The sequence below is a fragment of the Giraffa tippelskirchi genome, chromosome 6, assembly GCF_054371585.1.
Source record: "Giraffa tippelskirchi isolate mGirTip1 chromosome 6, T2T-mGirTip1v1.2.pri, whole genome shotgun sequence".
Classification (NCBI taxonomy): Eukaryota; Metazoa; Chordata; class Mammalia; order Artiodactyla; family Giraffidae; genus Giraffa; species Giraffa tippelskirchi.
Genome location: NC_137280.1, coordinates 39,759,890 through 39,773,019, shown reverse-complemented (window position 1 = coordinate 39,773,019; position 13,130 = coordinate 39,759,890). Strand labels below are relative to the sequence as shown.

Here is a 13,130-nt window from a genome sequence, read left to right as displayed (position 1 = left end):
CTTTAATCTTTAAAAATGGTTATATTATGAAATAAACTAAACTTTATTTTCCAAGTAGCAAAAAGCATTAAACGTGTTGAACAAGAGGAGTTCATAGTTAACATGTTACCATCTGTCTACACAATATTGTTTCCTCACTGACTAAGCCTTAATAGGTGTTATTCAGAATTTGAAATGTTATTTCTGAGAAATTTTCTGGGAAAATTGATATGTTGTGTGGGCTCAGCTAGAATTTTCAAATATTTTAAAGTAGACCCATAAGTATGCTTATGTCTAGAATTTTATTAAAAATCAAATGTTAAGCAGAATTTGGAAAACATTGTGTTCTTTTGTCATATTTTCAGAAACATCTACTTATGATAATTAACATTTTCTAGATTTTAGTTTTTCTGAACAACTGAGCATATTTTATGGAACAACTACCCCTGCATACACTGTAAGTTAGAAAAGCTTGCACATGCAATTATAATAATAATGCAGAGGTCATAAATATTATTTTAATGGTGTTCATAAAGTAAAATTTGTTGACATAAATAGGGAAATATGTAGTTTGGGGAAAGTAGCACATTTAATCACTCACTAATTCATTAAAAATATTTTCAGATTGTTCTTTTGTCATCTCTAGGTACAAAATGCTGAGCTAGTGAGCCATTAAAGAAATTAGAAACTAGTGGAAAGCGGAAAGACAATTTTAGAAGATGATTACCACTCCAAGCAGATTTATTTTGCCTATGCTATTGTGAGTCCTTTAATAAAAGAGGGCCAAAGTACAGTGCTTTTAATTTCATTTCTACCATGACTGATATTACTCTCAGTAACCTGTATTTCTTCTTTTTTTTTCACTCATTGTAGGTCTGCTATAATATTTTGTAATAAATGATAACATCTTTTCAGAGAAACATCTATTTCTCTCTCTCTCTCTCTCTCTCTATATATATATATATGTTTTTCATTCTATAAGTTTTGGATAAATTGTCAAATATTTATTGAATTTTTACTTCAGCCAGTATCTATTTTAGTTGAACAAGCAACAAACCTTCACTCAAGGAACTTACACGCTAGAGGAAATGACATTGAACAAGTTATCTCAAGTGTATTACATATGGTAAAAGAGCTGTACTGTGTGCTATGGATGCCTAGTACAAATGATCTAACATTCTTTAAGTGGCCTGAGGACGTGTATTGAAGACATTAATTTAGAATGAAACCTGAAAATGAGCAGGCTGTATGTCGGCAAAAGCATTTGCTGTAGTGGAAAGAAATTGGAAACTGCTCCTGGCAGAGGAAGGAATATGTGCAAAGATTATAAGACAAGAAAGAATATTTGAAATAGTCCTAACCTGAAAGGACAAGTGGTAGGTGATGAAAAGAGAGAGATAGTCATGATGTAGATTCTGTTAGGACTCATAGGCTATGTGATATACTTTGGTCCTTATCCTAGAGCAAAAGACTTTCAAGAAGGAAGTGATATAACCATATTTGCCTTTCCCAGAAGATTGATATGGTTGCACTTTGCACTGCATGGGTTAGAACAAACAAAAATGGATACTCAGAGAACTGATAGAATATTACTGCTGTACTAGCTTGGAAAATAGATTATGATTCCTTAGACAACAGTAGATGTAGTAAGATAGTACTCGGTTGATTGTGAAATATCTGGTGGTATTATCAACACAATTTGGTAGTTAATTCAATATGGGGGCTGAAGAAGAAGAAAGTATCAGAAATGACTGCAAGTTTTCTGGGTTCAGTACCAAGTGGGTTGTAGTACTATTTAATGAGCTAAGAAATACCAGATGAAAAGTATATTTGGAGATGATGATTCATTTTGAAGTATTTGCTATTTAGGGACTATAAGATCTCAGGTGTATATGTATAGTGGGTGGCTAGATACATAGGGCTAGAATTGAGAAAATAGATCCTGATATAAAAGTTTTGGAGTTAGTTGTTTACCTAGAAATTCAAGGAAGCCATAGAATGTATAAGGTTGCCCACAAAGTATGGTTTTCCAAGAGAAGTTTGTGGAGAGCACTCTTGTCTAATGAAGTGATTTCTTATAGCATACACACAGAACCACAAAGTTCTTGATAATGTTATACCAGGAGAAAAGCTCCAGCTTGGGCCATAAGGCATGGAGTGAGATAGTACTGACTGTCACATCTCCAACAGGTTGATAAAACGAATCAACTGAAAACATACACTGTCTTTGAAGAGGAATCCTAGGCCAGAGTTAGGAGCCCAAAAAGTGGAGTCACAAGCCACAAAGGATTATTTGCAAGACTTGAAATCAAGTGGAGCTCTTTCAGATGATATCTAAATTACTTGGGACCAGTGACATTTAAAAAAATTTTTTTTTCCTTTTTAGGGGATACTGTTTATATAATACCATCTGATGCCTATCCACCATTGCATTTTGGACGAAAATTACCTGTTTATTGAATTTTCCTGGTTCACAACTGGAGATGAATTGTGACTCAGGATGAATTATAACCAGAACCTTAACCATACCTGATTTAGATAGTAAGATCTGAGACTTTTAAGCTGATGATATTTAGATGAAGTATTGAACTTTAAGTCAATGCTCCAGTTGGCTGAGACTTTGGAAAATATTAATATGTGATGAATATATTTTGAATATGCGACAGATGTGACTGTTTCAGTGCTGGACGGTAGACTGTGATAGGCAGAATGATGCCCTCACTTGAAAGGCATTCATGTTCCAATCCCCAGAACTTGTGAATAAGTTATGTTACATGGCAAGGGGGCATTAAAGTGGCAGATATAATTAAGTTTGCTAGTCAGCTGACCTTATGATATAGAAGTTGTCATGGATTATCTAAAATTACCCAGTAATGTAATTACAAGGAGCCTTCAAATGCTGAAAAAGGAGGCAGAAGTGTCAGTGTCATAGAGATGCACTATAAGAAAGAATCAGCTGACCACTGTTGAAGATGGGGGAGAATAAGTATCTAAGAAATGCAGACAGCCTCTAGGAGCTGGAAAAAAAAAAAACAGATTCTTCCCTGAAGATTCCAGAAAGTAATGCACTCCTGAGGATGTGTGGCCAAGATGGCAAAGTAGGAAGATCCTGAGCTCATCTCCTCCCATGGACATATCAATATTACAGCTATTTACAGAGCAACTATCAATGAAAATAACCTGAAGACTAGCAAAATAGATTTCAAAACTAACTATATAAAAAAGGAACCACAGAAGACAGTTAGGAGGGTTAAAGATGTGGTACAGTCAGGCCAACACACCGAGTAGGCAATCCACAAACCCACAAAGGCAGCTGAGGATAATCACAATTGCAGAGGTTCTCCCTAAAGAGCGAAGAGTCCGAGACTGACATCCAGTTCCCCAGTCCAGAGGTCCTGCACAGGGAAGATGAGACCCCAGAACATCTGGGTTTGAAGGCTAGTGGGGTTGTATACTTTGCAGGACAGAAGTGTTATCCATTTGACCCTTGAACAACACAAGGATTGGGGCACCAACCCCCACAGTCAAAAATTCCATGTAACTTTATAGTTGGCCCACTTTATCTGTGGCTCCATGTCTGCCCATTCACCCAACCACAGATCATACAGTTGTTGTTATTTTAGTTGCTAAATTGTATCTGACTCTTTGCAATCCCATGGACTGTAGCCCACCAGGCTGCTCTACCCATGGGATTTCCTTCTCCAGGGGATCTTCTTGAGCCAGGGATCAAACCCGTGTCTCCTACACTGGCAGGTGGATTCTCTACCACTAAGTCACCAGGGAAGCCCAGTGATCATGTGGTACTATAGTGTATATTTATTGAAAAAAGTAATCTGCGTGTAAATGGACTCAAGCCGTTCAAACCCATGTTGTTCAAGGGTCAACTGTATTTAAAGTAATAAAAGGGGGAAGAAAAAAAACCTACAACCAAGAAAACTATATACAGCAAGGTTATCATTCAGATTTTAAGGAGATATACTTTTATAGACAAACAAAAGCCAAGAGTTTAGCACCACTAAACTGCTTTATAAGAAATGTCAAAGGGACTTCTCTGAGCAGAAAAGAAGAGACCGTGTCTAGAAATATGAAAAGTATGTAGGTGGGTAAAGGCAAAAATACAGTAAAGGTAGTAAATCAGCCATTTACAAAGCTCGTAGGAAGGTTAAAAGACAAAAGTTATAATCAATATCTGCAATAAGTAGTTAAGGGATACGCAAAACAAAAGGATGTAAAACATGTCAAAAATATTAAACATGATGGGGAAAGTAAAAATTAAGGGTTATTAGAATATATTTGAATATAAGAGATGATCAGCTTAAAATAATAGCCACTTACATCAATGGGCAAATCATCCAGAGAGAAAATCAATAAGGAAGCCCTGGCCTTAAATGACCAGTTAGACCAGATGAACTTAATAGATATATATAGAGAACATTCTGTCCAAAAGCCTGCATGCTGTTTTACAGATTTATACATTCAATCAACAATTATTTTATTTCTTCTTAGAGCTGGCTTTAAGGAAAGCATTTAAAACACAAAACTAATAAGGAGTGTCTGCTCTAGAGAAGCTAAATATTGAAATTTACGAACATTAGGAAGTCTAAAGTTGCTTTGATGTGAAAGTCACCTTTCTGTCATGACAAAAAGACTTGACTCATTAGGTAAGGATGCATATTGGGGAGGCAGGGCAATAATTTCTGACGTTTGGGATGGAGTCGTATTCTGGAAGAGCTTACTTATCAGAGGATTTTCATATTTGTATGGTAGAAGGAATCCTCCTGCCAATAGAGGTGATGTGGGTTTGATCCCTGGGTCAAAAAGGTCCTCTGGAGAAGGGAATGGCTACCCACTCCAGTTTTCTTGCCTGGGAAAGCCCACGGACAGAGGAGCCTGGCGGGTTACAGTCCATGGGGTTGCAAAAGAGTTGGACATGTCTTAGTGGCAAAATAACAGCAACAAAATCACTATAGATGTATTTACTTGACAGTACCATAATGAAATCATTATTTAAGCAAGATTGATCTGATAGCTTTATAGGAGATTCAAAAAAGGAGGCAGAGTAAGAGATGCCAATTAAGAAAATGTTGTAGTAATTCAGATGCAAAGCCAGAGACTGACCAAAGAGTTGGCAGTGAAAATAGTGGAAAAGAAATGAATACAAATAATTTTTAAAGGAAATATTTACAGGTCTTCACAACTCTTTGACCTAAAGAAACAAAATAAATAACCATGACTCTATATTTACAACACATGGAGCATGAAATCACATCAGACCTAGTAATGAATACAGTCTGTGTGTGTCAGTGTCTAAAGCAGAAAAACTCAAGGATTCTCTGAGTTAAATGAAAAATCATAAAAGGAAAGAAATGGTTTGGGAAAATGGCATTTAGGTGTGTCTTAGGTAATATTTTCAAGGAAGGGAATAGTTAATAATCTAAGAAAAGGAAAATTTGGGGTTTGGAAAAGAAAGAATATGGGGCAAAGGACCCAGTGCTTGAAAGAAGTAATGGGCCTGAGGTTTGACGGGTAGAAAATCCTAAGAAGATTCCCCAAAAAAGCAGCAGACAGATGGAGGAAATGCCTGAGGCAGATGGGCCTTACCTTTGACATACGACAGACTGTCACCTGGTCCTGAATTCCTAGAGAACATGATTTGACTGATGCTGTCACCTTTAATATAGCTAGCAAAGTGGTATGTGTGGAATTGCATTATATACCTATTGCAGAACCTAATGTTACTTTAATACAAGTCTGAATTTTATAATTAAAAATCTATGCTCATAAATTTAGTCAGGAAATACATCAGGATTCAAGGATAAATGAGTATTATGTCTATCTTGAAGAAACTTAAATTCCAGTTTCACTTATTTACTCATTGATTCAGAGTCCATTGCATTGCTATATTTAAAAATCTTATCTTGGGGGAAAAAGCTCCTACATACTGAAAATTTGCAGAAAAGTGACTTTTGAGTGAGTGAGCTTGTTAATTAAGCTTAAATATTTATATTTCGGTGATAATGGTTTAAGTTATAAACTCGACTCCATTTCCTTATTTCTTAGACGAAATACAACTACTTTCTTCTACAATCAGAAATCCTTGGTTAAAAAAGAGTGGCAGATGTTGCATGCCCTCTAGCGGCCACAAAGTGCATATTTACATCTTGCCATAAGTTTCTGTGACTTTGTCATGAATGAATTTTACATGTCACACATGTTAATTTACCTAACATCACATTTTAAGTATTTCATTAATTCTTACTTCATCTTGACTTCAGTGGTTCAAATTCCAACCTCTCTGTACATAGGAAAACATATCCTATATGCTCTACAGAGAACATGCAGTTTCAAACCACAGGAATTTTGTAAAGGTAACACAGTAAGGCCTACATCCAATTAAAAAAAAAAGAAAAGCTGGATATTAAATTGTTTTAAAACCATTTATATAGTTAATATTAACCATTATGTTGTGCTAGTATGAACCCAAAGGATAACATCTGGATACCAAGATGCTGTACTAGTGAAAGTTCTACCCAGAAAGAGAACCAATAGGAGATATATATATATATATATATATACACACACACAGGTTATATATTTATTGGTTATATATATTAGTTGGGCCTTCCCTGGTGGCTCAGGTGGTAAAGAATCTGCCTGCAGTGCAGGAGACACGGGTTTGATCACTGGGTCAGGAAGATCCCCTGGAGAAGGGAATGAGAGCCCAATCTAGTATTCTTGCCTGGAGAATTCCATGGACAAAGGAGCCTGGTGGGCTACAGTCCATAGGACTGCCTAGAGTATACATGTGTATGAAAGTGTTAGTCGCTCAGTTTGGTTTGGTCAGTTCAGTTTAGTCACTCAACAGTGTCTGACTCTTTGCAAACCCCGTAGACCTCAGCACACCAGGCTTCCATGTCCATCACCAACTCCCAGAGATTACTCAAACTCATGTCCATTGAGATGGTGATGCCATCCAACCATCGCATCCAATGCCATCCCCTTCTCCTCCCGCCTTCAATTTTTCCCAGCAGCAGGGTCATTTCCAGTGAGTCAGTTCTTCGCATTAGGTAGCCAAATTATTGGAGTTGCAGCTTCAGCATCAGTCCTTCCAGTGAATATTCAGGATGGATTTCCTTTAGGGTGAACTGGCTTGATCTCCTTGCAGTCCAAGGGACTCTCAAAAGTCTTCTCCAACACCACAGTTCAAAAGCATAAATTCTTCGGTACTCAGCTTTCTTTATATTCCAACTCTCACATCCATACATGACCACTGGAAAAACTATACCTTTGAATACATCGACCTTTGCTGGCAAAGTAATGTCTCTGCTTTTTAATATGCTGTCTAGGTTGGTCAAGCTTTTCTTACAAGGAGCAAGCGTCTCTTAATTTCATGGCTGCAGTCACCATCTGCAGTGATTCTGGAGCCCCCCAAAATAAAGTCTCTCACTGTTTCCATGTTTCCCCATCTATTTGCCATGAAGTGATGGGACCAGATGCCATGATCTTAGTTTTCTGAATGGTGAGTTTTCAGCCAACTTTCTCACTCTCCTCTTTCACTTTCATCAACAGGCTCTCTAGTTTTTTGCTTTCTGCCATAAGGGTGATGTCATCTGCATATCTGAGGTTACTAATATTTCTCCCGGGAATCTTGATTCCAGCTTGTGCTTCATGCAGCCCGGCATTTCACATGATGCACTCTCCATATAAGTTAAATAAGCAGGGTGACAATATACAGCCTTGACATACTCCTTTCCCAATTTGGAACCACTCTGTTGTTTCATGTCCAGGTCTAACTGTTGCTTCTTGACCTGCATACAGATTGCTCAGGAGGCAGGTAAGGTGGTCTGGTATTCCCATCTCTTGAAGAATTTTCCACAATTTGTTGTGATCCACACAATCAAAGGCTTCAGCGTAGTTAATAAAGCAGAAGTAGATGTTTTTCCGGAACTCTCTTGCTTTTTCGATGATCCAGTGGATGTTGGCAATTTGATCTCTAGTTCCTCTGCCTTTTGTAAATCCAGCTTGAACATCTGGAAGTTCACTATTCACATAATGTTGAAGCCTGGCTTGGAGAATTTTGAGCATTACTTTGCTAGCATGTGAGATGACTGCAATTGTGTGGTAGTTTGAACATTCTTTGGCATTGCCTTTCTTTGGGATTGGAATGAAAACTGACCTTTTCCAGCCCTGTGGCCACTGCTGAATTTCCAGATTTGCTGGCATATTGAGTGCAGCACTTTCACAGCATCATCTTTTAGGATTTGGAAGAGCTCAACTGGAATTCCATCACCTCCACTAGCTTTGTTTATGGTATGCTTCCTAAGACCCACTTGACTTTGCATTCCAGGATGTCTGGCTCTACGTGAGTGATCACACCATCATGGTTATCTGGGTCATGAAGATCTTTTTTGTATAGTTCTTCTGTATATTCTTGCCACCTCTTCTTAATATCACCTGCTTCTGTTAGGTCCATACCATTTCTGTCCTTTATTGTGCCCATGTTTGCATGAAATGTTCCCTTGGTATCTCTAATTTTTTGAAGATATCTCCAGTCTTTCCCATTCTGTTGTTTCCCTCTATTTGCACTGATCGCTGAGGAAGAATTTCTTATGTCTCCTTGCTCTTCTTTGGAACTCGTCCTTCAAATGGGTATATCTTCCTTTTCTCCTTTGCCTTTACCTTCTCTTCTTTTGTAAGGCCCCCTCAGACAACCATTTTGCCTTTTTGCATTTCTTTTTCTTGGGGATGGTCTTGATTACTGCCTCCTGTACAATATCATGAACCTCCATCCCTAGTTCTTCAGGCACTCTCTCTATCACATCTAATCCCTTGAATCTATTTGTCACTCCCACTGTATAAATGTAAGGGATTTGATTTAGGTTATACCTGAATTGTCTAGTGGTTTTCCCTAGTTTCTTCAATTTAAGTGTGAATTTGGTGATAAGGACATCATGTTATGAGCCCCAGTGAGCTTTCGGTCTTGATTTTGCTGACTGTATAGAGCTTCTCCATCTTTGGCTGCAAAGAATATAATCAACCTGATTTCAGTATTAACCATCTGGTGATGTCCATGTGTAGAGTCTTCTTTTGTGTTTGGAAGAGGATGTTTGCTATGACCAGTTTGTTCTCTTGGCAAGAGGTAAAAATTCTTTACCTTTACCATATCTGCAGAATCCCTTTTGACAGGTGAGTGATAGTCTTTGGGAGGCATTATTTTGCCTACTATAGCTTCCAAGTTCAAGTTGTTAGCCAAATTAATTTCCTTGTGACTGTGCAACTGAATTCCCTGACTTTTGCTGGCTTCAGACTGAATATGGCCCTCAGGTCCTAGAGGCTATTGGTTGTTCTTGCCATTTGGACCCCTTCAGAAATGGCAAGCCTCTCCAGTAATCTTGTCTGGAAAATCCCCATGGATACAGGAATCTGGCAGGCTATAGTCCATGGGGTTGCAAGAGTTGGACAGGACTTAGCAACTAAACCACCAACATAATCACTGTATGGAGAATCTCTTGCTGCAGTCTTCTATGGCACAGTCTCACATACCATAAGCAGATGAATGATGTCTTGTTACCTTTTGCCATAACCTATTTGTTAAAGCAAAGCATAAGGGTGCTACTCACTCAAAGGGAAGAAGTTACACAAAGTTGTGGACACCAGGAAGAAAAAACCCTTTGGAGTTCATCTTAGGGTCTGTCTCCCCACTAGTAATTGCTCTTCTTAGTATAGTCTGAGAAATTTTCACAGAAGGCATGTAGACATGTGATTGGAATTTTAATTGAAGTATTTTCTCGTAGTAGTGATAAACTTGAAATAACCCAAATGCCCATTATCAGAAGAATGGAACAATAAATTGTAGTACATTCAAATAAAGAAAAATGATATAATGTTTCGATTAATAAATTCTGTGCATAAAAGTTCTAGACAATGTTCATGGGAATGTTAAACACCAAATTCCAAATAGTGGCTACTTCTGAAGGGGAGAATGAGTTATAGAATTAGGGAGAGAAATACAATTGACCTCAACTAAGTCTTATATGATTTATTTACTTTAAAAAATTCAAAAAAATAATGAAGCCAAATGATAAAATCTAACAAAGGTGATGGTGATATTCAGTATTTTCTTTTAGATTTTTGCATATACCTTAAATATTTTAGGAAACATGAAATACAAATACACTGAAATATTGATATTTAGTATTTAAAACAAGGACTCTGGTTCGATCTTAACTCCTCCACTTGCTAGCTATAAACATAGGGCAGGATACTTTAACAGTATGTGGCTCAGCTTCCTTAGGGTTAGCTACTAAGAGCACCTGTCTCATAGAATTGTGATGAGGACCGCCCAAAATGTTAATATTAGTACATTTAAAGCACCTAAAATTGTCATAAAATTGTTGCAAAGAGTTGGACACAAGACCGGGAGCTGACTGTGGCTAAGATGTGATAGACAGAGTGCCTGAAGAACTATGGATGGAGGTTTATTGACATTGTACAGAAGACAGTGATCAAGACCATCCCCAAGAAAAAGAAATGCAAAAAGGCAAAAAATGGTTGTCTGAGGAGGCCTTACAGATAGCTGAGAAAAGAAGAGAAGGTAAGGGCAAAGGAGAAAAGGAAGATATACCCATTTGAATGCAGAGTTCCAAAGAGTAGCAAGGAGAGATAAGAAAGCCTTCCTCAGTGATCAGTGCAAAGAAATAGAGGAAAACAACAGAATGGGAAAGACTGGAGATCTCTTCAAAAAATTAGAGATACCAAGGGAACATTTCATGCAAACATGGGCACAATGAAGGACAGAAATGGTATGGACCTGACAGAAGCAGGCGATATGAAGAAGAGGTGGCAAGAATACACAGAAGAACTATACAAAAAAGATCTTCATGACCCAGATAACCATGATGGTGTGATCACTCACGTAGAGCCAGACATCCTGGAATGCAAAGTCAAGTGGGTCTTAGGAAGCATGCTACAAACAAAGCTAGTGGAGGTGATGGAATTCCAGTTGAGCTATTTCAAATCCTAAAAGATGATGCTGTGAAAGTGCTGCACTCAATATGCCAGCAAATTTGGAAAACTCCACAGTAGCCACAGGACTGGAAAAGGTCATTTTTCATTCCAATTCCAGAGAAAGGCAATGACAAAGAATGTTCAACTGCTGCTGCTGCTGCTGCTGCTGTTGCTAAGTCGCTTCGGTCGTGTCCGCCTCTGAGTGACCCCATAGACGGCAGCCCATCAGGCTCCTCCGTCCCTGGGATTCTCCAGGCAAGAATACTGGATTGGGTTGCCATTTCCTTCTCCAATGCATGCATACATGCTAAGTCGCTTCAGTCATGTCTGACTCTTTGTGACCCTATGGACAGCAGCGCACCAGGCTCCTCCATCCACAGGATTCTCCAGGCAAGAATACTCAAACTACCGTACAATTGCATTCATCTCACATGCTAGCAAAGTAATGCTCAAAATTCTCCAAGCCAGGCTTTCACATTATGTGAACCATGAACTTTCAGATGTTCAAGCTGGGTTTACAAAAGGCAGAGGAACCAAAGATCAAATTGCCAACATCCGCTGGATCATCAAAAAAGCAAGAGAGTTCCAGAAAAACATCTATTTCTGCTATATTGACTATGCCAAAGCCTTTGACTGTGTGGATCACAATAAACTGTGGAAAATTCTTCAAGAGATGGGAATACCAGACCATCTTACCTGCCTCCTGAGCAATCTGTATGCAGGTCAAGAAGCAACAGTTAGACCTGGACATGAAACAACAGAGTGGTTCCAAATCAGGAAAGGAGTATATCAAGGCTGTGTATTGTCACCCTGCTTATTTAACTTATATGGAGAGTGCATCATGTGAGATGCCGGGTTGGATAAAGCACAAGCTGGAATCAAGATTGCCAGGAGAAATATCAATAACCTCAGATATGCAGATGACACCACCCTTATGGCAGAAAGCAAAAAACTAGAGTGCCTGTTGATGAAAGTGAAAGAGGAGAGTGAGAAAGTTGGCTGAAAACTCACCATTCAGAAAACTAAGATCATGGCATCTGGTCCCATCACTTCATGGCAAATAGATGGGGAAACATGGAAACAGTGAGAGACTTTATTTTGGGGGGCTCCAGAATCACTGCAGATGGTGACTGCAGCCATGAAATTAAGAGACGCTTGCTCCTTGTAAGAAAAGCTTGACCAACCTAGACATCATATTAAAAAGCAGAGACATTACTTTGCCAGCAAAAGTCGATGTATTCAAAGATATAGTTTTTCCAGTGGTCATGTATGGATGTGAGAGTTGGAATATAAAGAAAGCTGAGTACCGAAGAATTTATGCTTTTGAACTGTGGTGTAGGAGAAGACTCTTGAGAGTCCCTTGGGCTGCAAGGAGATCAAACCAGTCCACCCTAAAGGAAATCCATCCTGAATATTCACTGGAAGGACTGATGCTGAAGCTGAGACTCCTATATTTTGGCTACCTGATGCAAAGAACTGACTCACTGGAAAAGACCTTGATACTGGGAAAGATCGAAGGCACGATGAGAAGTGGATGACAGAGGATGAGATGGTTGCATGGCATCACTGTCTCAATGGACGTGAGTTTGAGTAATCTCTGGGAGTTGGTGATGGACAGGGAAGCCTGGCATGCTGCAGTCCATAGGGTTGCAAAGAGTAGGACACGACTCAGCTATTGAACTGAATGGAAAGAATCTTAAGATGGAAAGACCATAATGGATTATCTAGGTAGAGCCAAGCTAATGAGAGGCAATTTTAAGAACAGAGGATTTTTTACTACTTTTTCCTAACTTTTAAAGCAAGTTTTATTGGAGGGATAGTTGATTTACAACATTGTGTTTCTGCTGTATAGCAAAGTGAATCAGTTATACATATACCTGTATCCACTCTGTTTTCAATTCTTTTCCTAGATAGATCATTAGTGTATTGAGTAGAATTTCCTATGCTGTACACTAGGTCCTTGTTAGTTATTAATGTCTATTATACAGAGGTGTGTGTATGTCAGTCCCAATGTCCCAATTTCTCCCTTGCCCCTCCTTTTCCCTCTGGTAGTCATAAGTTTGTTCTCCATTTCCATTTTGTAAATAAGTTCATTTGTACCATTTTTTTTAAGATTTGACACGTAAGGGATATTGTATTAATGT

At 38.4% G+C, this 13,130-nt stretch overlaps 1 protein-coding gene across 2 annotated transcripts in view; it reads left to right on the top strand.

Annotated features, from left to right (window-relative positions):
* Positions 1-13,130, top strand: part of HNF4G (hepatocyte nuclear factor 4 gamma) — a 436,782-nt gene that overhangs the window by 181,071 nt on the left and 242,581 nt on the right. The window lies entirely within an intron of this gene.